This window comes from Ambystoma mexicanum, chromosome 12, assembly GCF_040938575.1.
Source record: "Ambystoma mexicanum isolate Mex_15411 chromosome 12, UKY_AmexF1_1, whole genome shotgun sequence".
Taxonomy (NCBI): Eukaryota; Metazoa; Chordata; class Amphibia; order Caudata; family Ambystomatidae; genus Ambystoma; species Ambystoma mexicanum.
The window spans coordinates 1153363482-1153387820 of NC_090936.1; the positions used below are offsets into that span (position 1 = coordinate 1153363482).

General features: G+C 46.2%; 1 protein-coding gene and 1 pseudogene across 1 annotated transcript in view; one reads left to right on the forward strand and one right to left on the reverse strand.

Annotated features, from left to right (window-relative positions):
• HELB (DNA helicase B) overlaps positions 1-24339 on the reverse strand; it is a 785178-nt gene that overhangs the window by 657224 nt on the left and 103615 nt on the right. The window lies entirely within an intron of this gene.
• On the forward strand, positions 20231-21308 carry LOC138513149 (cyclin-A1-like; annotated as a pseudogene).

The window sequence follows — 24339 nt, forward strand, 5'->3', positions numbered from 1 at the left end:
CAGAGTTTAAGGACAAGGCTGTGTACTCTGATCAGACCACATATGGTTTGCTGAGTTCCCATAGCCATGTCCCAGAGAAGTATAACAAATTGTGTCCTTAGGCAGAACAACCAAATGTAGCTTAATGAAGGTCACGAGTTGGCAGAAGCTGAACAGTAAGACACAGAGAAACATGGGCTAGAATAAACATGGCACAAAACTTCCCTCTGTAGGATAAATTATATTCACAGAGCTCTCTTAAATGAACAAACAGTTATGACAAGAAATCATTATCAATGCTTAGCCCTAATTAAGAAGCAGTAAACAGACATTTACACATAGCTCACATCATATGGCTGCCACAGTGATAATGACAACTTGTGATGTAATACACACGAGCACTATTACTCGTACTATAGCATTAACCAGGAATAAGTGGTCAGAAAAGTAGTTCAGATCTAAAATCACACTGCCTGAATGTATTAGTAAAATACCATCTGGAAGCCGCCAGAATGTGCTGCTGGCACATCACAGAACCGGCGTGGGACATTTAATCATGGCTGCCCTCTGCAGCAGAAAAAGCAGCCAAATGAGTCCTTGACGAGGGTTGGCCGCCACTACTTCAGCCCACGAAGCGCCAGAGTCGGCAGGTGATCACCGGCCCCTTGAAAGGGCAACCTGAAAAGGGTCTTGCCCAGCCCTGTCCAGGCCTGGGCGGGCTGAGAGGGCCCCCTTCCTACGACGAAACAGCCACTGCTATTGTTCTCACACACTGGGTAAGCACCAGCTCTCTCTATGATGGTCTCTATGATGGTCTAAAACCCTTTGTCCCCGTGGCCCCATCTCTCTCTTCCTCTCTAAATGGGCCAACCTCGCCTCCTGCCTCTCAACCTCTTCTTCCAAACTCTTCCTCCTTGGTGACTTCAACATCCATCTCGACTCCCTTAAGTCATCCACCTCGCAGTTCCGTGTCCTGTGCGACTCCCTCTCTCCCTCTATTCTTCTGGTCCAATCCACTCAGATGGACACACTCTGATGCACTCATCTCTGGCAACATCCCATTCTCTAACCCGGTCACCACCCACCTCTCCTGGTCTGACCACTCTCTCCTCTCCTCTCCTCTCACCTGGGGCCTCTTGGCCCTTTATCCGAGCCACCCCTTTGCGGTCATCCGACCAATGAAGCGAGTGTCAGTTGCTGCTTTTGCCTCCACCTCTATCTGACCGCCTGCTCCCACCACTGACTCTCCCTCCGACACTGTCCTTGCTAACCTGCACCTTTCCATCTCTAACACCCTTGACATCCTTGCCCCCATCATGAGGATCCGCCTAAAACCTGCCTCCAAGAACAACAACTGGTACGACTCCAATCTAGAATCTCTGAAACGCAAGTGCAGGGTTGCTGAACGAAGTGGCAGACCTTAGGTTTACCCTCTAACGAACTGGCCTGCCGCCTGCTCCAAAGGCAATATCGCTTCTCTATCCGCTCCAACAAGCGGGCTCACGTCCAAGCCTGCATATCTGAAACCACTAACATGGTTGAGCTTTTCAAAATATGCAAGGAACTCGCCAATCCAGTTGCAGTTTCCACCTCTCTCCCTCCTTCCCAGGCTCTCTGCCCCGCTTTGGTCTCCCATTTCCCATCTAAAACCCAGGACATCTTGTCCTCACTCTCTTGCACCCCCATCTCCCCTCCCGCGCCTGCCCCCTGCCTCCCTTGGCTCCTCTCCTTGCTCTCCTCTCTCCTGCCCAGAGCACCAGATGAGGTCTCTAATGTGGTCCCCTCTATGAAGGTCTCCTCCAAACAGGTACTCCCTGCTTTTCCAGAACCATTAAGAACAACATCTCCTCTCTCGCTCAGACTCTTGCCGACTTATGTAACCAATCCTTCGCCATTCGCTCTTTCCCTCTATCCCTGATGTACTCCCTTGTGCACCCTCTCTTCAAAAAGCTATCTGCTGACCCCTACTGCCCAGCTAACTATTTCCACTACACCCTTCCTGGGTAAACTCCTGGACAAGCTGGTCCTCCACAACGATCTTGTTGGCTGCCTTCATGACCATCAATATGGATTCCAGGCAGCCAGAGGCATGGAAACGTCTCTCCTGAACACCTGTGAAACCATGCTTGCAAATCTCCAACTTTCATGCTTTTCTCAATCTCCTTGATCTCTCCTCTGCCTTTGACACGGTCAACCATTCTATCCTCATAAAATGACTGACACCCTCGGCATCACTGACCAGGCACTGGATTGGCGGACCTCTTTGCTCACTAACCGTCCTTCCTAGCTGCAGCTCGGCCCTTTCTCCTCCACCACCACTCTATACCTATGGTGTCCCCCAGGGCTCTACCCTATCGCCATGGCTCTTCAATATCTATCTTGCCCCTCTTGCCCACCTGATCTCATTTCTAATGTTCTGCCGATGACGCACAGCTTTTCTTCAGACTTCCCTCTACTACTTCCTCTCTCCCCCCCTCTCATTCCTGACTGTCTGCCATGCAGGCATGATGTGCAGCTAACAATCTTTGTCCTAATGCCAGTAAGATGGAGATCCTTCTCAATAGGACACCTGCGCCCTCCTTTCCTTCTACCTTCTGGCCGCCTTCTTTGGGCCCTCTACCCCATCATCCTATGATGGCCAAATAACTCAGGGCCAGCTTCAATTCCGCTCTCTCCTTCACCCCTCACATCATGGACCTTACAAAGAAGTCCAATTTCCAGCTTCACCTCCTCATAGACATTCTTCCTTTCCTCACCTTCACTCAGCTGTTCAATGTCACCAGAGCTCTGGTTCTCTCCAGGCTGGACTACTGCAACAGCTACTTTCTAAATCTCCCTCATTCCTCCCTACGCCCCCTCCAGATAATCCAGAATAGGGCTGCAAGACTTATCCCTAGTCTCAAGGCCAGGGACCGTATCTCTCCAGCCCTAAAATCTCTCCACTTGCTCCCGATGGCTGCAAGGATCAAATTTAAGACCCTTCTGGGGCCTGGGACCACGCTATATCCAACTTTCCCTCCCTAAATACTACCATGCTAAAGCCCTACGCTCCTCTAACTCCAACTCTTTGACTGTAAAACACTTCTCCAAGCAGAGAGTGGGGGGCATGTCTCTCCTCAGCTGGTGCCTCCCTTTGGAGCCATCCCCACACCCGTATCAGACTTGAGCCGGACCTCCTTAAGTTCCAGAAACTGCTAAAAATGTGGCTTTTCTCCACATCCATACCCCCCTTCCCTGATAATCACCCCACTGCTCCTGTGACTGGGGACCTGATCCTCATGAATCCCACAGGATTCCAGGCCCTCCTTCCCAGTCGATACCAGCACCCCCACTCCCACTGTACTGCCATTGCAGGCCCCTGCTTGGCAGCTCTGCATCCCGCCCTTGGGAGTCACCTGCAACAGCACTTAGCCTGACATTCTCCTTCCTGGCTCCCCTCAGCACTGCCCTCTCAAGCCCTCCACCAGCACTTGTCCAATCCTATGCTCCCCCCTCCTTCCATCCCTACCTCCTGCGCTTCTCCTCACTGCACTTGCACGCCCGAATGCCACAAGGCCTAGTAGGACCACTTCTGTATATTTTCTGTTTTTGCCATTGTTATTATTTCCCATGTTCCCTTCCCATTTGATTTATAAGCACCTAACAAATTCTCAATAAAATAAATAAAAATACATTGTTGGTTTCTCGTAGCTCATGCATCGCATCTTTGACTCTTTGGACTCCTTTTTATTAATGGAAAAGGGACTTGCCATGCAGCAGGTACACGCACACCACTGGTGAGCTCACTGTTGAGTTAGGACCCCGGATCGCTCCGTGGTTGCTCGTTGTATGAACGCAGACTCAATACTGAATACCGAACGAATGTAAAACAGATTACCAACTATAACATATACCAAGCAGTTGGCAGACAGAGACTCCAAAGTTCCCATCTGAAGGAGGCGATTGCTATATAGTGGGTGATAAGAACAGCCAACCATACAAAAAGGCAATATATAAAGAAGGGACCCCAAACCATCATTGCCAAAGCCAAACGGGACACACACTAAGGCAATTGAAAAACAGCCAGGATTGCCTAAATCAAGATAAGATAACTGAAAATAAAGTGTATGAGGAAGATTGCCCGGATTCAGAGAAGGTTTTAAACCTACATTGCTAAAGCCAAAGAAGTGTGAGGAAGAGTTCTAATCAGCAATTGGTTAATAATACAAAAGGTGGAACAAGATTGGCAGGAGGGCTGCCCTTCTGATACAAGAGGTTCAGGATGAAGGAAGCATTGCCTGTCTTACATATGGCAAACACTTAGGTGTAACAAATAGCACAAGTGTGATTATAAAAGTTGTAAAGCAAAAGACCTTGTTAAAACCTTTGAAGTTGACCCTTACCACAGAAGTACTTAGTAGTAGTAGTTGGGCCTGGCAAGAGAGTATACCAGGTCTTGGAACTTTGATCCAATTGGTTCTGTTCGAGCAGGAGAGTATACCCGTACAGTGAACCGCAGTGGTTAATCTTGGCTGGCAGGGGAGTATACCAGATAGCACATCAGTAACCACTGGTTCTGTTCTGGCAGGAGTATCCCAGAACAGTGTTGTCGAAGTAATAACCTGACATGAAAGTAAACCAGGCAAAAGCTCAAAGTACTGTAGTGGGTAAAGCTTATGATGACGTTGAAGTAGTGCTAAAAACATCCTGACAATGGCATTTGTTTTGAAGCTAATGAGGTTTTGAAATATTCCTAATGGATGCCGGTTTTAATGAAGAACTGAAGTTGAAGTGGTGCCAAAACATCCTGACAAAGACATGTTTGTGAAGTTATTAACTATTTATTGTTCATGACAAGAAGCTGTTTCAAGACCTTGTATACAAGAAGGCAAAGGAAAACGTGTTGTAAAAACGTGAACTGGCCTTAGAATCCAAATTGGAACTTTGCGTTGTCACGTTGGATTGGGAAAAGAACTGAAGTGGAACTTTTTGTTATGATACAGGAATTCCTCATCCTTTTTGAACATTTAAAGAAAGACCTGCTTGAATCTGGGGAAGAGGAATTCACTCCGGTTATCAAAAGAAGCAGCTATTGTGTTGTGCCTATATTGTTTTGCTTATTGTTGTTAAACTGTCATATATTACCCTATTGATTTGTTGTGTATACAAGTGTGAGAGACAAACCTTTTGTAAGAGTGTTTTCCTTTAATTTATTTTAGGCAGGGAAATGCTCGTCATGGTAGGGATAGCGAGGCATTTATCCAACCTTTTGATTTAATAAAATGGCATTTGTTGGAAAACTTTCATCAAGTTGTCCGCCTCACATTTCTAACCCCTCTCACAAGACTCGGACACAGTGGCATCAAAGTTTTGGTTATAAACGTTAATTGTCAAAATACCAAGAGGGGTTGGGGACATCCTAGCTATCCCTACCTCTAGGAGGGGTTTCCCTACCTCAACAAAAACGAATAATGTCTGTGTCAGGATGTCTAAAGAAAAAAAAAAAAAAGAAGAAAAAAAAAAAGTCTTCAGTCCTGTGTCCGAAACCCTAAACTGACCCTTACATTCTAACCAAATACAAGGTGAAAATAGGGATTTCTTTTAGCTATAAACTTGTAGTTTAATCCAAACAAAGTTCTACAGTGCACAAACGGAAAGAAAAAGTTCCACCAGGAAAGTGGCTTCCCCTCCGCTAGATTTCTTCTAGTGATCATGATAATGTTTTCTCACAGTTCTACATAGTTCTCCTGAATCCTTAAAGGGGCACAAATATTCTCTTATCTGATACACACTTTCATATATAGGGGGGTTGACCCCTTGAGCTCCCGCAATCCTTCCTTCCCCTGGTATTCTCTCCTGCCAGGGCATTGTTCGTTGTTCCTGAAAAAGGGGGATGAATCTTCCCTTTTTATCCTTGTTACCCCTGGTTTACTTGTCTACCAGGGTGTTGTCACCTTCTTGCTTGGGTGTGAGTCACGGGTTGCCTGGTTTACTAACCTGCCAGGGCTTCTCTGATCTTTGCTTCACTTACTCTTTTATCCAGCTTACAACAAGGTTCCAATATCGGGTCCGCACCTTACTCCCATAGCCTTTGTCTAGGCTTTTGCCTTTAACACTGTTCATACTTGTAATGCTTTCACCGTCTTCTCTCAGGTTCTTTCTCTCAACAACCTTTGTGTCAGAAATACTTGCACTTTGCACTGCCTTTACTTGGGCTCTTTCTCCCAACAAGGTTTGCAGTGGTAATACTTGCACTGCCTTCACTTAGGCTTGTTCCTTTAACAAGGTTTGTATCAGTAATATTCCCTCTGCCTTTACTTGTGCTTTTTCCTTCAACAATGTTAATATTCACTCTTGGGCTCCCTTGCGTAGTAGGCAGCACACAACATTCACTTAGACGCTCCCCGGTAACCCACTTACTCCGATGGCATCTTCAGTGTTCCTCGTGTTTCCCCAGCATCTGCGCTCCCAGTCCATTGACTGGTCTTGCGTCCGGAGAAAGTTCGCTTCCCACTTCAACTTCCTCTGGCAGCTCTGGCTGCCTGTTGTCGAAAAGCGGCGACCTTCTCAAGGTCTAACTCCTCTGCACACCGTGCCCGTTGGCCTCTGCACTGCGCTCTGCAGCCTGCTTGCCTTTGGCATCCTCCACAGTGTCAGCACAAGTCAGATGTCTCTCCAGTTTGTCACTCTCGTTCTCCACAATCCGGTTCACCTGCGTTGCTTTTACATGTGTCAGTCTTTCTCTGCAGTCTCCAATGACTAGAACGCGGCGTGGGTTTACGTGCCCAGTCATCCTCATTACTCCATCTCGTCTCAGAACACAAAAAAGTGTGGGGGTGGGGGGGGGGGGGGGGGGAGGGTCGAGCAGGGAAGGGTTTGGGCTAGAAAAACTTGGGAAGTCAGTATCTATATTACAATAGCCCATGATTGAATGTTGCAAGAGTACATGGTTGTAACTAAAAGATATATCTGAAGGGTTGTTTTCATACAAACTTATATTTTCTGCTCTTATATCATAGTATGCAATACAAAAGGTAGGAATGTGATAGAATATTATTTTAATCACTGTTCTTTAGGGAAAGGGGGAAGTACCATGTCTTATCCATCGATTCCCTGCAATTCCCCCCAATTTTAGTCTCCCCCCAGGTGGTCCTCCCGCAGATAGCCACATCCAGGGTTGGTGTCAGGTAGCTTCTGCCCTTCCCTGACCAGATGATGGGAGATGCTCTCAGGGGAATTGGCGACGGCTTTGCTGAATTTGTCACAGTGATTAGATCACCCTACACTGGTTTTAGAGAGTAGGCACCTGTAATTTAGTTTTGGCTTCACCAACATGCACCCTGATTTACTGCATTAGTAGTCCAAAGCAATGTGCCCTCTAAGCTGTGAGCATTTGCACCTGCCCATCTCCATCCAGAGTGCCACTCAGAACAGTTTTTAGCAGCGCACACTGACAGTTCCGACCTTCAAGAACTAAACAGGCACCAGCCACAGCATATTTATGTTTGTTGTAATATGAATAACATTCAAGCATCAGAAGGTCTATAGCCAATGGTGCCTTAGCAAAACATCACCCACATTATGTAACCCAACTATCAGCTCAAATATCAGATACCGACTGTAAATAAGTAGGTTACTTGGATGTGTAACCTCATACAATGATTCATATTCTTTGTACATATGTCACACAGGCGCTTTGAAGCCGTGCCCTTGCAAGTTAACAATTTATGAAACTCACATATTGCTTTGTCATCTAAGGAGTTTGAGTAGGTAAATAGCAATACTAAAGTGGAAAAGTCAGAGTGGGATATTGTTACCCTATAAGTGGATAGCAAAATTTCAATATCATCTAATTGGTCTAAAAGGGATTATGAGCACTACTCATACATGACATTGGGGCAATAGTCAACAGCTACATTGCTTTCCACACAACCTGCATGCGTTCCCTGTTTTCAGAGTTCCATTGGGCACAACCCCTAACAAACAAAATGGTAATGTTCTACTATAGAAAATCATTTCACTGAGCACTTGTGTAATCCTACCAACAATATAAGGGGATGTGGCAAACAATCTGGTTTGCACTGCAAAATAATTGTGTGTATGGCTTGCATGTTCACATTTTCTTAAATATCATGGTGAGGCTTTAAATATTTTTGTTTGCAACGTACTGTGGGTCCACAAATATCCCAGCGAGTGGTTTACTGTTACATTCCTTCACTTTTTACAGAGCTCTCTCAACTAGTATTGGAGGCCAACACAGGATCCAGGGATGGGAGGGAAGGTGCACAGGGGAAGGCTCCTTGTAAATGAAGAACAAATCAGCAACTTTTAAAAACAAAGCCAGATGTTTGGGCAGTACAGTAAATGTATTTATTTGCATTCAAGGATAGTAAACTCTAATAACAGTCTAGGAAACTGTACTTTGTTTTGTTTTATGCTCAGCTTTTGAGGGTTTATCAATAAAATCACGCATCCTATATTTAGTGCCTCTGGCATCCACATGCATCTTGTTTAACTGCTAACAGTGAATTGCTGAAGAGGGGCCGCTAGTTAGAGGAGACGGCACTCCATCTGTTCGATCTCTGTGCATTGCTGCTATCATCATAAAAGGCAAATCTGTAGGATTTTCTTCAAAGGTACTACATAAGAAACCTCAGTGAGGCTCTTACTGAATTTTGTCTAGGCTGGCAAGAGGGAGGGTGGGGAAGCAACTAAAGGCTGTATTACGTGCCCAGTTATTTCACTTCCTTTGTAAGTGTTACAAGCAGGGATCTGATCAAATTTTACTCCTCACTTGAAATCAAATTATCTTTTAGGGAGTAAAAAAGTAATTGACAGAAGAGATAATTTATTAAAAGATGCTCTTTCCCCTTTAAATTCCTCTGGGGAATTGGCAAAAATAGTATAAGAGCACCTTCCTATGCGACTTCTCTGCTGGTCACAGATTGAAAATATCAGTAGAACGTCATGGGTAGATGTAGGGGGTAGGCTTTGATTTGTTTATTGTTTCCCATTTTTTAAGATATGCAATGTGTGTTTTTGTAATACACAAGTGTTTCCCTTCCAAGGGCATGAAACGTGTTTTATATTGTCCCTGAATGAATAACCACAACTAAAAGCATCGTTTATACGGAGCATATAATTTCTTTCTGTGCATACACATCTTTCTGTGCATAGGAGTACTTCTGCTAGGTACTGTAGCAGATCTTGAAGTCTTGGACTGGTTGATGAGCTCTCCTTATAAAATCACAGAGAACGGTTTTAGTCTATATATTTGGGAAAAGTGTTGTAAGATGCACCTTTTAAACTGATCTATAAAGCATTGAAGAGGTTGGGGAGGGGGAAATAAGCATTGCAGAGGTTGGGGTTGAGTAAATTCCCCTCCAATATCTCTTCAGAGATAAAAACTCACTAACTATGCATGCTCACAAAATGGCTTACCTTGTTAGTCAGTTGCACACATGCACTACGCACGAAAGCCACCCACTTCCGCACTTAAGAGTAAAATAATCAGAGGCGACATTGGTCCAAAGTAGCTTTTGGTAGCCATTGGGGCACAAATGGATATTTTTGAAAGTCCTGCTTTCAGCCATTCTGCTTTTGGGCCTTTTTTGTTTAATCCAAAATGCGGCAGTCAGACTACTCCTCCAACTATCCAGAAGAGACCACATCACTCCTGCCCTAAAAACACTACACTGGCTCCCAGTAAAACAACGCATCACCTTCAAAACCATGTGCATAACGCACAGGGCAATTAGAGGACAAGGAGCAGAATTCCTTCAAAAGAAAATAACAGTCTACAAACCAAAGAGGACCCTCCGATCCAGCAACGAAATACGCCTGGAGCTAAAACCATACCTTAAGAAAAAACTTGGAAGCACCTCCTGCTACCACTTAGCCGCAAAAACTTGGAACAATATCCCAAAAGAGATAAGAAACACGGAAGACCACCACACATTCAGAAAATTACTAGAAACCTGGCTCTTCAAGACCACAAACTCAAACTAAAAACCAAAACAACAGTGAAAAAGGATGACTGAACTGGAAAGGATACTGACAGCCCCAGAACCGACAGGGAAGCTCCCGCAGTACCGGACGGATGACACCAGATAGACTAAAACACAGGTGACACCCATGGAGAAGGAGTCAACTACCCCAGACAATCCCACCAACAACCTCACCCCCCCCCCCTTAGTTGCCACCAGGTACCTAGTGTCAATTGATCTGTCGAGACACTGACAATCACCACACTTGCTGAGTGGTGGACATTGGCAGGTGCTCTAACCACAGAAGTAGGAAGGGAGGACATGTGGGGGTTGTGACGGAGGTGGGGGACAGATTTGAAAGGGACACTGAACGCAAATGGGCCCAGATCAGATCAGTAGCGCATCAGGAGAGAATACACAAGCCCAGCGCCTCAACTCAGGATAGAGATGCCAACTAACCAATTCCACTAACAATTTCCCTCCTCTGCACACACCTCTCAAACTCCAAACAAATACAACCACAAACCTACAGCACAAAAAAACGCATAAACTTCACTACATTCCAACAACACAAAAAACAAAAAACACACAGACTTCCACAACAGCACACAATGACTACCGGCCGCAAACACCCTAGGTCCAGCCAACGGACCCACCGGGCTGAGGCCGCCAACAGCACATCACTACTCTCTTGCACTGTTCCTGCTTTCCCCCACTAACTCACCCTCCCTTCCTCTTTCAGAGCCGCCAGTGCGCCAGGGGACCACTCTGGTGGTGATAGTGTGCGGTACAAATGTCCTTTAACAAATGTCCTTTAACATTAACATCACCAGGGGGAAAGTCTAAAAATGGCTGCTGTGCAAACATAGGCTCATTTTATTAGAGACTAGTCTCCAGTTGAGCAAATAAGAGAGCAAAGGCAACCCCAAGATACTGGCACACAAATTTGGTATCTGCATGGCTTTGGGCATTGCCAGAGACCCTAACTGGAACACAGACAATAATGCTTCCTCACCTGTAAGCTGCACAACTAGGCATACTTTTGTAGAAGATAAAGTACTATTTTTACAATATATTTTGTGGACATTCACTTATGAAATGTTATAGACGTGTTCTACTGTATATTAACCACCCCGTCACCTTACTATGAGTGACCCTTGACAAGCCAGCCACAAGGGGGGACAAAGAAAAGGTGCAGGATAACCTGTTCCCTAGCTGTGGGTCAGTATCCCTCTCCCCATGAAAGCAGTGAGGTGAGAAACCAACCTAGCATCCTACATAAACAAGGAGGTACATTCTGTTATTTTTGAAATGCAACACACTTTGCTCTACCCCTTCTTTCACAAAAGAGTGACTATTATTTCCAGTACTAGGACAATGACCTAGCCAACAGGACCGCAGCCTATGCAGTAAGACTTGAAAAAGCATATAACACTGCTGCCAGATCATGACTGCACCGTTGCCCTAGAGACCACATCTCCTCTGCATTAAGGTCTGTGCACTGGCTCATAAACACAAATATTTGTGAACTTGAACACCCTCTGCTTCACCCAAAGAGCCTACCATCCAATATGCCCAGAGTATAACAAGATGAAATGATGAAAGTAATGTTAAGTAATATGGCATTTGTATAGCACCTATTGCCATTGGTATGGCCTTGAAAGCACTGTTGGATGAATGCCCTTGGAACACCGAAGTCTGAGGTACGAGTGATTGGTATGAGCAGTTTGGATTGCATGTGTGCAATTTAGACGGTTCAAATGTAGGTAGGGTTGGCCAAGTCCTTGTTAGCGACCAAAGTAGAACTGGCTTGTGGTTGGGTGCTGTGAAGGCTATTGGGAGAGTATACGAGTCAATGAGACTGATTATGTGTCCAGCAAGACCGAATTTTTATCGTGGGACGTCGCTGTATTCTAGTGACAAAGGTGATGTGCAATGTGAGAATGAGTAGCGAGCAGAGGTATGTGGGTGGCCGTCCCTCTCCCATCGAAATGGGAGTGGGAAACGTACCCATGAGTCATTGGTGATTACTTGTTTCGTTGACGTAGTGCCGGACCTGCCGTGCAGGTTTACGAGAGTCCTTTCTGTGCGAGCCTGGCCCTTTCTTGAAGTCTCCTCAAGTGAATCATCGATGCCCCCAACTACGTTCCTGGGGTGCAAAGATCTCCAGAGAGGCGGGTGAGGTCACTCAAGAGGCAAGTGGGAAGAACCAGGCCATGAGAGCCTTCTGGAAGGAGAGGTTATCTATGTGGCAGATGCTAAGTGGGATAAAGTTCCATATTGTGGGTGCTTGGACGTAGGAGGATCATCCCCTATTATGGTCGATTTAGCAGAAAAGGATGACCAAGAGGAAAGCTGTGCCTAATCCCAAATTTCTGTTGGGTCTGTAGGGGGTGAGCTCGTGTTGTAGGAATTCTGGGACCATCGCCTAGATTTTCTGCGACTCCTTACCCCAATAGCAGTGGATGGCTCGCCTTATAAAAGTAGCAGCTCAGACACTACTGTAATGTTATTTATGTTATTTGGCATTTATATAGCACTCTATGTATCATTGGTATGACCTCAAAGCGCTTGTGGGTTGAACGCCCTTGGGGACTGTAGCACAGGTCAGTCGAGAAAGTGGTGTATCATAGGGTGCTTGGGTGCACTCTATGTGAGCAGCTGATGCGATTGCCTGATGGTAGCTGCATCCTAACATTAGGTGTGATGGTATTGAGACATCAGTTGAATGTGTGCAGTCTGGTGGTTCGTCTCTGAGACTGCATTCTGGAAGCATTAGGCCTGTGTAGGTTGCTTATGTGTGCAGCAAGGCTGAGTTTTTTCGTGGGGTATAGCTGCGTTCTAGCAGGATGTTGAGGTGTTCATGGAGTATTGTTTGTGCGTGAGCAGCGAGGCCAAAATTGATTGCTGCACTCTATTGTGTGTTGGTGTAGAGTAGAGAGTGAGCATAGTGATAGGAGAGCTGAGTGTCTGGAGTGGATGTTTTATTCTTACGAGCCCACTGTTCCAGATTACATTCATGCGTTTCGCGATAACTGCACTCAGAGGGAGATGGCACAGGAGGTAGCTAGTCATGTGTAGTAAACTCAGGAAGCGGATAGTCAGCAGTCATATCTAGCGCCTGCAGGACGCCAAGGTTGTCATCTATGGTAACAGTTTCCTGATTCTGTCTCGGTGACATATTAGTCGCTTTCAGTGGTGTCATTGATCGGTATCTCCTCAAACATTTGTCCGCACGCTGTAATTACTTTCCAATGTAATGTCATTGAAGTTGTGGTCCATGTGTTGCAGGGTTTCAGCGGCCATAGATGGTCTTAATCAGGTTTATGGAAAGAGCCAGGTTTTTAGAGTTTTGCAGAAGGCCATGTAATCTTGGGTGTGTCGAGTTGGAGCCATGGTTGAGAAGGCGGATCCTGCAATCCGGGGTTTATCTGGGTTCAGAAGGAGGTGGTTTCTTGTCATTCATCAGTCAATATCACTGAGGCAAGCGTCAAGGTTGGGACGTGGGTTGGTGCTGGTTTTGGGAATTCTTAGGATAATTTGGGTATCATCAGCGTAGTTGTAACAGGAGAGGCTGTGCGCGCGAATTATTCCTGGTAGAGTGGTCAGATAGAGGTTGAAAAGGAGAGCAGAGAGGCAGGCGCCTTGGGGTACTCAGGTGTTCACAGCGCAAGCAGTTGAGACAAAAGGGGAGAGGAAAGCGATTTGTTTGCTGTTGCGGAGGAAGGAGGCAATCCATTTGAGTGCCGAGCCACAGATTCCTAGGGAGTGGAGGCGGTCAAGGAGAATAGAATGGTTAACGGTGTCAAAGGCTGCTGGCAGCTCAAGGAGAATTAGCGCTGCACAACCCTTATAGTCTGCCGCGACCATGAGATCATCCCAGATCGAGATCAGAGTTGCTTCTGTTCCATGGCGTGGCCTGAAGCCTGATTGCGCGGGGTCGATTAGTTAGTTGTATTCTACGAAGCGGTTGAGCTGGGAGTATGCAGCCCGGCCAATGAGTTTCGCAAGAAATCTGTTGTTGGAGATCGGCCTGTAATTCTTGGGGTCGAGGGATGCCTTTTTTAGAAGCGGTTTGACATGCGTTATTTTAAAGGCCTCTGGAAAGGTGCCAGAGGTGAGGGAGTCATTTAGCATGGACCTTGCATGTTCTCCTGCGCAATTAGAGGAGAATATTTCTTTCAGAAAAGAGGCGGGATAGGGGCCAAGGGGTGATCCGGAGGGTCTGCTGCGTGATAGTAGATCTAGGAACTAGCCTCTCGAGATGGGTTGGAAAGAGTCGAAGGCTGGCAATGCGGTCGTCGGGGCAACAGGATCGGGAGGGGTAGGTGTGGGGCCAGGGGTGAGGGTGAAGCGTTTGGTGTTAAGGGTTGCCATCCTGTCAAGTGCAGTGTTCAGAAATGCAACGAGAGGGAGTCACAGAGCGTTTGCAAGGGGGCGGTTTGGGCAGAGGTGCAAGTAGATTTCACGAATTCTGAGATGATCTTGTGGAGTTCTTTGCTGCTGCTGCTGCTGCCACAGTTCAAAATTAGTTTATTGTAATAGGCCTTTTGGATCTCAGATTTGTAATTACGGTGGTGGTGGGCGCTCAAGTGAGTTATTTTGACTTTTGAAACTTTTCCAGTGGGGCCTGAACCATTTGGGGGACGGTCCTTTGCGTGAGGCTGCAGGACGAGAGGGGGTGAGAGGTATTAGTGAATCTTTAAGACAGGAGTCAAACAATTCGATGGTTAAGGGTCTACTACAGATCAGCGTCGCTGGGGGACAGAGTAGCAGGGCTTCGACTAGGTTAGGGTGTACCTTGACTTTGTTCCAGCATTTGTGATCAAAAGTGAGGGAAGAGGGAGCCATGGGAGATGGGGCTGGTGTGTGGATAGAGAAAGGGATGGCAGAGTGGTCTGTCCAGATAAGCGGTTTGGGACTGGATAAAGAGAAGAGGTCATAGGAACTGAAGATCGCATCAAGGGTGTGACCAGTGGTATGTTGGGAGAGGTTGAGTACCTCAAGACTGTCGACCAGAGTTTGGGTCATGGGGTTGTTGGGCATGTCGAACCAGATATTGACATCTCCCAATAGTGTGAGAGTTGGGTGATTTACCTGAATGGTAGCTATTGACACAGATTGTTTGCAAATTGTCCGTCATATCCAGGGTGTCTGTATATGAGAAAGAAGCTGTGAGTGTTGATGGTAGTGAGGGTTTTACTAGAAGGGATTCACAGGAAGCGTTGCATGTCGGAGTTTCTACGAGTGAGACAGAGAAATTAGGTTTGTAGAGGATTGCCACTGTGCCACCTCTGGAAGGTCTGTTGAGTGCGATAAGCGAGTAGACAGGGGGGGGGGGGAGGCCTTGTGCGCGACTGATACAAAATCGGAGAACAAGTTTCAGTGAAAAAAATGAGGTCAGGATTGTTAGAGGATAGGAGGTCAAAGATGCTTTGTCTGTTTCTCGCCACGGAGCGGGCATTGAAAAGGAGGCATGTGTCTTCATGAGAAGAGGTGATTTTCATGAAGCTCGTCGCTGGGAGTGCTTGGTGGATATGGGTGCCCAGTGAGATGGCAGGTGTGGGTGTGGTAGGATCAGTCTGGGTGGTTGAGGCTGACTGAGGAGGGGTAGTGGGGGAGCTTGATGAATGTACTCCTTGAAGGTCGGCCGAGTGTGTTAGGTCGATGGGAAGAGTAGGCGGGTGGTGGTAGGTACGCAAGAGACGTGGTGGGAAGGATCATGGGGGAGGGTGGCGAGTGGTGTACATGGGGTGTGAGAGGTTAGGCAAGCTGTTTGTGGTTCGTGTCTGGAGGACGCTAGGCGTTTAGGTGTACTGGGTGAGAAGTCGAGAAAAAGGGGGTGGAGACAGGGAGAGAGGGAAGGCGAAGGGAAGGTCTGATGGTAGAGATGGGAAAGGATGAGAGGTTGGACCGATGGAGAAGTGGTGAGGTATGGAGAGTTGAGGGAGATGGCCGGACACCCTTTCCACGTTTTGTGGGGTTTGGATGCCAGAGGGGTATGAGAGAGGGTAGGAGGGTCAGAGGGAGAATAGGATGAAGCAACTGTTTTAGAAAGGCAGAGATGTGCTACTTTCAAAGAAGGGAACGGTTATGAAGGGGGAGGTCTGTGGGCAGGGGTCGAGTAAGAGCTGAGGGGGGGTGGTGTGGGTGGTAGGGTGAGAGGGTATCCCAGGTGAAAATGGGGGGGCAGGCTGTGCAGAGTTTGTGGGGTGCAGTTGTCCTCGAGAGATCGTGCTGTCAGGGGGATGCTGGGTTTTCGAGGGAGATGTGTTGGGGGTGAAGAAGTGTGGGACTGGAGTGGGGGCGTGGATGGGAAGCATGTTGGTAGAGGGGTGACGATGGTGGAGTGACACAGAGCTCTACACGAGTTGGTGTGTGGTAGTGCGGGTCTCGGAGGGTGATTGACAGTGGCAGGGAGGGCTGAGGTGGGGGCGGAGGCTTGGCCTGGCGGAGGAGTTCCTCAGTGAGCGCAGAGATACTTTGATAGTGTCGGGGGACTTGTGATGTTTGGAACGCCAGAGAGCTCCTCTGGCTTGTGAGTTTGAGATTGCGCTGGGTGTATGGATGGGGAGTAGGGAGGTTGTTCTCAATAGATGCCAGGGGGTAGAGGGAGGATGATATGTTTGAGTGGGCTGAGGTGTGTGGGATGGGGGTTTGAGGAGTGGGGTGTTTGGCATGCCAGAGCGCTCTTCTGATCTTAGAGGTAAGAGGCGGAATGAGGATTGGGGGGTGGGCAAGGGGGGTCAGAGTATCAGTGTTCGGGGGCCAGAGTCGTAGGTGGTGACCCAAAGTGGGAAATAGTGGGGGTTTATGAAGTTAGGCACTAGATCAGAGGTTATGCGCAGGGAGGGGTGAGTTAAGGGGTGTTGGTATGGTGCGGAAGTGGCGGGGATGCTGGGTCGGAGGGGCGGTCTTTGTTGATGTGGTATCTCATCCGGGAGGGGAGGCTGGAGGCTGTACCGAGTGGTAATGCAATAGTAGCGCCTAGAATTTGAGTCACCTGGATAAAGGGAGAAAGGGTCTAACACGGGGGGAAAACAGTAAATGCAATTACAAAGATGTAATAGTAGCACCTAGATCCTGAACACCCGGACAGCAGCACCCATATAGGGATCACCTGGATAGCAGCACTTGGATTGGGAATACCTAGATAGAGGGAGAAGGGCCTAACACGGGGGACAACAGTTAATGCAAAAGCAGTAGATGTAATAGCAGCGCCTAGGTTTGGGACACCTGGATAGAGGGAGGAAGGGAGAAAGGGCCTAACGCGGGGGGTGGGACTAAGTACAATAGCAGCAGTAACAGGAACACAAAAGGCAGGTGGTAATCTGAAAGACTAAGTTTTAAACTTCTGGATAGTGTTAGCGGCACAGTCAGATGAATTTTGATGGGAGGATGTCTAAGTGCTGTTGTTTGGGACAGTCAGGCTGGATGTGAGAAGATGTTATGTGGTTGGGGTACAATCTACGCAAAGCAATGTTTGGCTTAGGGCCATCCGAGGACAATATATGTGGTTTAGATAGTATATGGCTAGGTGGTACAAGATATTTAGATGCAGAATATGGCTATTGTGGCTATTTACGTGAGGCAGTATTTGGTTACAGTCAAATCTAATAGCAGATGGACTCAAAAGGAGGGATAACAATGAATTTTGATGAGTTTGTACACTTCACAGTCTCCTACCTGGTCGGACGCTGCTGGTTGACGGCTGCAGGCACCACAGGCTAACATGGGCCAACAGTCTGGAGCTGCCTCTTCAGGAGCTTGCATCCTTTACCTCGGGTCCTTCACCACAGGGGCTGCACGGACAGGGGATGTCCTGGGTGTGTGCTCGAAGTGGGTTAATGAAGACCAATCAGGGGAGGGATGGGAGGCGGGAGGGAAACGAGGAAGTGGGTCTGGAAGAGGGTCGGGCAAGGGGAGCGCGATAGAGGTGGGGGGGGTGTAAAGAAATTGCAAAACAATTAAACAGGGCCCAAGAGGCTTAACACTCACCCGCAGACGCAGAGAAAAAAAAAGGGGCATGCAGGGAGGAAAAAAGGATGACCAAGCAGAAAGGATGACCAAGAGCGGAGCTGTGTCTAATCCCACATTTCTGTTGGGTGTGTAGGGGGTGAGCTTGTGTTGGAGGAATTCTGGGACTATTGTATAGATTTTCAGAGGCCCGAGACTCCTTACTCCAATAGCAGTGGATGGCTCGCCTTACAAAAATAGCAGCTCAGACACTACTGTAGAAGCTGAACCATTTGTTCACCTCCATATGACTCTCATACCATGCTCTAGAATCAGTGGTACTGTTCAGGCTGTCTTTCAGAATCTGGTCCACTCACAGAATTGCGCTTAAGAGGTCCAAGGGGACCAAAAAGAGTTAGAAACCAAAAAAGGGCAGCCACCTGTGCCAGTTTGGGAATCATAGGGTTGGGGGTGCATGGATAAAAAGGATCTGAAAGTATCCCCTGAATCCAAGTTCTAGGACTTCTGCAGCAACAAAAAGGTACACTGACAAGAGCTCCACAAAGACACTTTGGATACTCGTCATGAAACAAAGGCTTGAATATAAAGATTGCAATGCAAGTAACTTCTTGGGGACTACAGGATATCTTCAATGGACTAAAACAAGAAGCAGGAGTAGGTAGTATTTCTGATGCCACACATTAAAAAACCCTAATCCACAATGTTACCTTTTAATGGCAAGCAGACAGTACTTTTTACTTTGGCAGGAAGCACTTGTGTATCCATTTGATGGGCAGAATGGAGTAAAGGCCTACGCTTTTGCCAAATGAATATATCATTGCAGAAGTTGAGGTATTTTTGTGAGATGGACAAAACTGGAGGCCCATGGAATAGGCAAACATCTACTTTCTAAAACGTTCCTCAGTTGAGGTGTCTGCAGCCCGCCCATGTTCCTATGGCTGTCCATATGCTGTCCAGGCCCTATGAGAGTCAAATGTTGCAGCCACCCGGATAAACTGGGTGTAGGTTCTAGGCAAATCACTGAAGTGGGTAAGCTTTGGGCAAGAACCTAATTTCAGCCAAGAACATAGGGTCCCTTTCAGAAAAAGGAGCCTGGCTGCACGGTTACTAAATGCACACAACAACTTGAAGTACATTCATTTTCCTTGTAATCCATATATCCCCTCGCTGTCCCACAAGGGACAGCTTTGGTATAGCCTCTGTTAACATTTATAGGTTTTGGGGAATGTACAATACATAAAGACAGAATGCATCACTGAAAATAGTTAGCAGATTTCATTTGCAGATCACAGTGGTTTTATTCACACAGATTAAGAATATCTAACTATTTGGAATCGGTCTTGTACTGTAGTGACATAAGATGTTTGAACACTGGGAGCAACACTGTCATTCACTAGATGTTCTGGCCTCAACTCTCAAACCAGCCAGCATTATCTGTGCTGAGGAATCATGAAACAGATTTAGAGTTTGGAGGTCAAAGGATGAGATACTAGATCTTTTCACTTTCTTCAAATTAAACTCGACAGCCAAGCTCAATATACGAGCCCAGTTTAAATTTGAGATTAAGTTTAAGAATCACCAGGAGTCTGAAGGAAAATAAAACGATACTGTGCATACAAGTGTCTGGTTGCATTGTATTATAAAGCACAGAGGTGTTTACAGGTTTTAATGTGAATGAACTGGGTTATTTTCCTGTTGATTTAGCATACCTTAGGGTAGAATATTGCATATTTGAAGTGTGGTTGAAGGCGTTTTGGAAGACCATGCAAATTGAACTGTATTAACCAGTTCAGGTCAATGTTGATTTACAGTATTTTGCTTAGCTGGAAAAAAGGCAATTGCAGGTGCAGCCTGTACAATTGAGCGCCTGTGCTGGTCATTCTCAGTCAGGACCCCCAGCACAGCTCTCTGGTGAAGTCTTTGGGGCAGCAGTACCGACTGTGGTAGGTTGTTGTCCCTCTTGGTGAAGGCAAATAACAGCTGTGAGTTGTCCTGGCCATATGAGGTGGCCCTGGAGAACCCATGGGAGGAGCTGGATCGACGCATTCTCAAAAACAGAAGATTTGTGGGTTGTGGCGCTGCAGGCTCCGTATGGCTGATGCGCGGGCAAACAGGCAGTAGTGATCCGGTCAGTGCAATGTAATGACTCCCCGCCCAGGGTAGATATACTGTTGGGCTGCTCCGGATTTGACTTCAGCTCAGTCTCTAACAAGCTACAGCTGAGAAGTGACAGCTGTGCTCCTACAGGTCAATGATGATTTACAACACTGGGAGCAACACTGTCATTCACTAGAATTCAGGTGTTGAGAATGCCGTGCCTCTCCCTGGAAAGAGTGTCCACTTGTGTGGGCCCAAAACCAGGTTTTACCATCTATGTGGATGAGCCGAGAGAGGTCAAAGACCGCAGTAGCTATCAGATTGAGACTGTCGATCCTGCTAAACCACCATTGGACATGAATGTTGTGAAAAACAACTTCCACTTGGTGTTGGACCTCAGTACAGGATCACCCATGGCAGTGGATACGTCCTTACCATCCCAACTAGAAGATTTAATAGAGGATCAACCCGAAGAGCAACCTGATGCTGCTTTTGATACAGATATTGTGATTACAGCAGAATACTTTGAAGATATTCATCGATACCTTCGTGAAGCAGAGATGCGGCACAGACCAAAGGCATGCTACATGAGGAAGCAGCCGGACATCACGGCCAGCATGCGCACCATCTTGGTGGACTAGCTGGTCGAAATTGGGGAGGAATACAAACTTTGAGCAGAGATTGTGTACCTAGCTGTCAATTTCTTGGACCGGTTTCTTTCTTGCATATCAGTTCTTAGAGGGAAGCTGCAACTTGTGGGGACAGCAGCCATTCTTCTTGCTTCGAAATATGAAGAGATTTCTCCCCCTGAAGTTGATGAGTTTGTGTACATAACGGATGACACTTACACAAAGAAACAGCTGCTGAGGATGGAACACTTGCTTCTAAAGGTCCTGGCTTTTGACTTAACGGTACCAACCACCAACCAGTTCCTCCTTCAGTATCTGCAGAGGCATGGAGTTTGTGTGAAAACTGAGAACTATGCCAGGTATGTAGCAGAACTGAGTCTCCTGGAAGCTGAGCCATTTTTTTAAGTATGTTTCGTCACTGATGGCAGCAGCTGCCTATTGTCTAGCAAACTACACCATGAACAAGGTCTTTTGGCCGGAAAGTCTTGTTGCCTTCACTGGTTATTCACTTAGTGAGATTGTGCCATGCCTTGGTGAGCTACACAGGCCATGTCTGCGCGCTCCCACCCAACCACAGCAAGCGATTCGTGAGAAGTATAAGAATTCAAAGTACCGACAGGTGGCCCTTGTGAACCCTCCAGCAGTACTGCCTTTAAAATAACACTTCATCATAAACACTTCATAAGTACTATTTTCAAACAGTATTTTTCAATGCACTGAAGCACTGTACAGCGCTTACCTCTTGACCAACCGAGTTGGTCTAAAGGACACTGCAGGCTAAGTGTCCAAAGCTATTCACTTTTTTATGGGATTTTAACTATTTATGGACATGCTGAACTTTTCTTTATACAACTTGAACCTTAGAAATATGAATTAAGGAGTCCACATCGTCATCTGGAGCAGTTTCACAATCGTTCTAATAAAGTAGGGGGGTTGGTTAAATATGAACTCTGTACAATGTCACCCATGTAAAATGCATTTCATCCATGTAATGTATGAGGTACCAAGTATTTTAAATAAACATGCTTTTGAAGTCTTGTCTAAAAATAAAAAAAAATAAAAAAAAAGTCTTTTGCTTAGCTGCTGCCAAAATTGTACAAACAAGCACTCTCTCCTTCCCCCACCCCAAAGTTATGTTGCTGCTTTCTAGATACGTGGTTTTAGGTACAGTATTGCATATTGAACCCAAATGCAGAATACATGTCCACAGCTTTTATTTTCATATACAATTATGGCATTTGCTTTAGCATGGTGAAAACTAGCAGCCAAGGTAGCAAGGGAGACACAAAACATGTGCTTTTGTCTGGTGAGTTCACGGCTAATTTAATATTCAGTTTGGAAGTAGCACTCTTCCTCACTCGATTAATTGCATGAAGGATAACCTTCCTCAACCTACGGGTTGTAGAATGAATCACGATCTAGAACCAATTAAAGGTGTGACCTTCTGGAGGTACTGCCTGAACAGTGGTAGTAATGGTTTGCAGCGGGCACTTTAGACAGTATGGCTGATGGCCATTCAAATGTGTAATCCGTGAACACTGATGTGAAGTGATGAGTTTGTTACATAATAGTGTTAATTATATACAAAACTTGAGGTATCCCTGCCATTCGGTGCTCATGGGATAAATTGACACCAATTCTAACTGTTGATAGGTTTAAATGGATGAATTACGACGTTGTATGAACCATGGTGTATTTTAGATGATATTATATGTTTTTATAAATGGATATTTTATGGTGTTTGATAAGGATTGTTTGCTTTACGTTGTGATCTTAACGCGGATATATTGTGGAATTTAATGTGAATTTTATTATGATATGCGTAAAGTTTTTAACTGTAACACATTAAATAATGATAATTAACCATTGGGCTCGATTTCCCATGCATTTAGAGCCTAGTCAATGTGCAGTCAGTTCAACCAATTAGTCCATAGGGTGACTTTTCTCAGCCAAAAGATTGGTTGGCTCACGGGATTATATTTTAGGGAAGCGGACTGCAATACTGCTAGCCACTTCAGTAATTCTGTAAAATATTCTTCCTGGAGTAGCCAGGCAAAAATAATGCTGTGGTGCCGCCTTACCCCCACAACACCCCATTGCAGTACTAAAGCGAGACTTACTACAGACCAGGCAAAAGCTTGCTCGACTTTCTGGAAGGAAGCACGAAGATTTGGGTATGAAGCAGTTATGGTGCTCATCACAGTGCCTTAAAAGAGAACCCCCTCCAGCCCTTCCAACATACCAGGATTAAAATGTTGCCATGTATGAAAGCCATTTTCTTCCACCCCAAAATAAAGTCCATCATGACCAGGACGAAGCGAAGGCAAGGGTGGATCTTTTGATGTTAGAAACTGCAGTACTAAGCGATCCACTCCAAAAATCCACCCTCAGAATACACAACAGTAAAGAAGAATGCTCAAGGTAGACTCCCCAGATGTACATGTATGCTTCTGTAAATGTCATCTTGTACATTAGATCATTGTGCAATGCAGTCTGCCAATCACATTTACATTAAGGCATTAACAGTTGATGTTAAGTGCAGAGGTTTTAGAATGGAAGATTATGAAATTCCACAATACATCCACCCCCGCTTTCCACAAAGATGCCTCTAAAAAGGATAATTTGTATCGGCTGATTTGGTGCAGCCTTCAAATGCGCAATTATGACCTATCTGGGTGACTCAACCCCCATATATCCCCACGGAAGCCGATACCCACACCCTCCTGCAGGATATTTTACAGCCAATGAATTCACCTTTCCTTCCCCTACCATCTCCCTTTCTTGCCAAAAACATTTCTCGCCACAGACACCCATTTACTCTACCCTCTTTCCCCACCAGGCACGTTCCAGTCCTCCCTCAGAGGCACACCTACCTGTTTCCTGTTTCATAGCACCGTCAGCCCTTGCGTGCACCTGTGTGCATCCAGGGGGCATGACAGTGATTTAGAAAGACAGATCAGAGCGGTCTTTCTAAAGAGATCCCATGCCCCCTTTCAGAAAGGTTGCACTCTGCACTGCTTATTCTCCTTGTTAAAATAAAAGTGACGAAATACCTACCATAACAACGGCTTTGTAAGAGAGCAGTCAACTTTTTGGAACAGACCTCATTCTCTTCGAAGCAAAGAACTGAAAGGAACTGTAAGGAATTTGTATAACACCTCTACTTGGACTTTCACTCGCAATTACAAGGAATAAATTGTTAGTGTCCTTTTTTTGGTGACCGATTCTCTGTGAAGCTACAAATCAATTCTGTAATTAGCAGTTGTTTCAATCACTCGGGGCTCTAAAAAAGGCAACTCCACCTCTCAGTGTCAAGTATACTGCCCAGGACGATCCCCTATGATCTCGATTGTGACAAAGCCATCTATGCAGGTGTCCCATTGGTTAAAAAGAGAAGCCCCAGAGATCACAAAATGGCAGTTCGCCTTGTATGTGGGCTGTGAGAGACAATGTTTGGAACAAGAGGAGATCATTGCATTGTTTGAGTGTGGCTACATTAAAATAATTTAAAATAGTTTTTCACGTGTTCAAATGGGTGAAGGCTCCTACCCGACCCTGCCCCCCACCCCCCTCATCGGCCCATCTCAAACATCCCACTCTATGTCCCCCCCCCAGGAATGGAGCATAGCAAGTCTGCTATTCAAGCTATTTTCAAAAGGCAGTCACCACTTTGACAGTCAGCATTCTCCTTC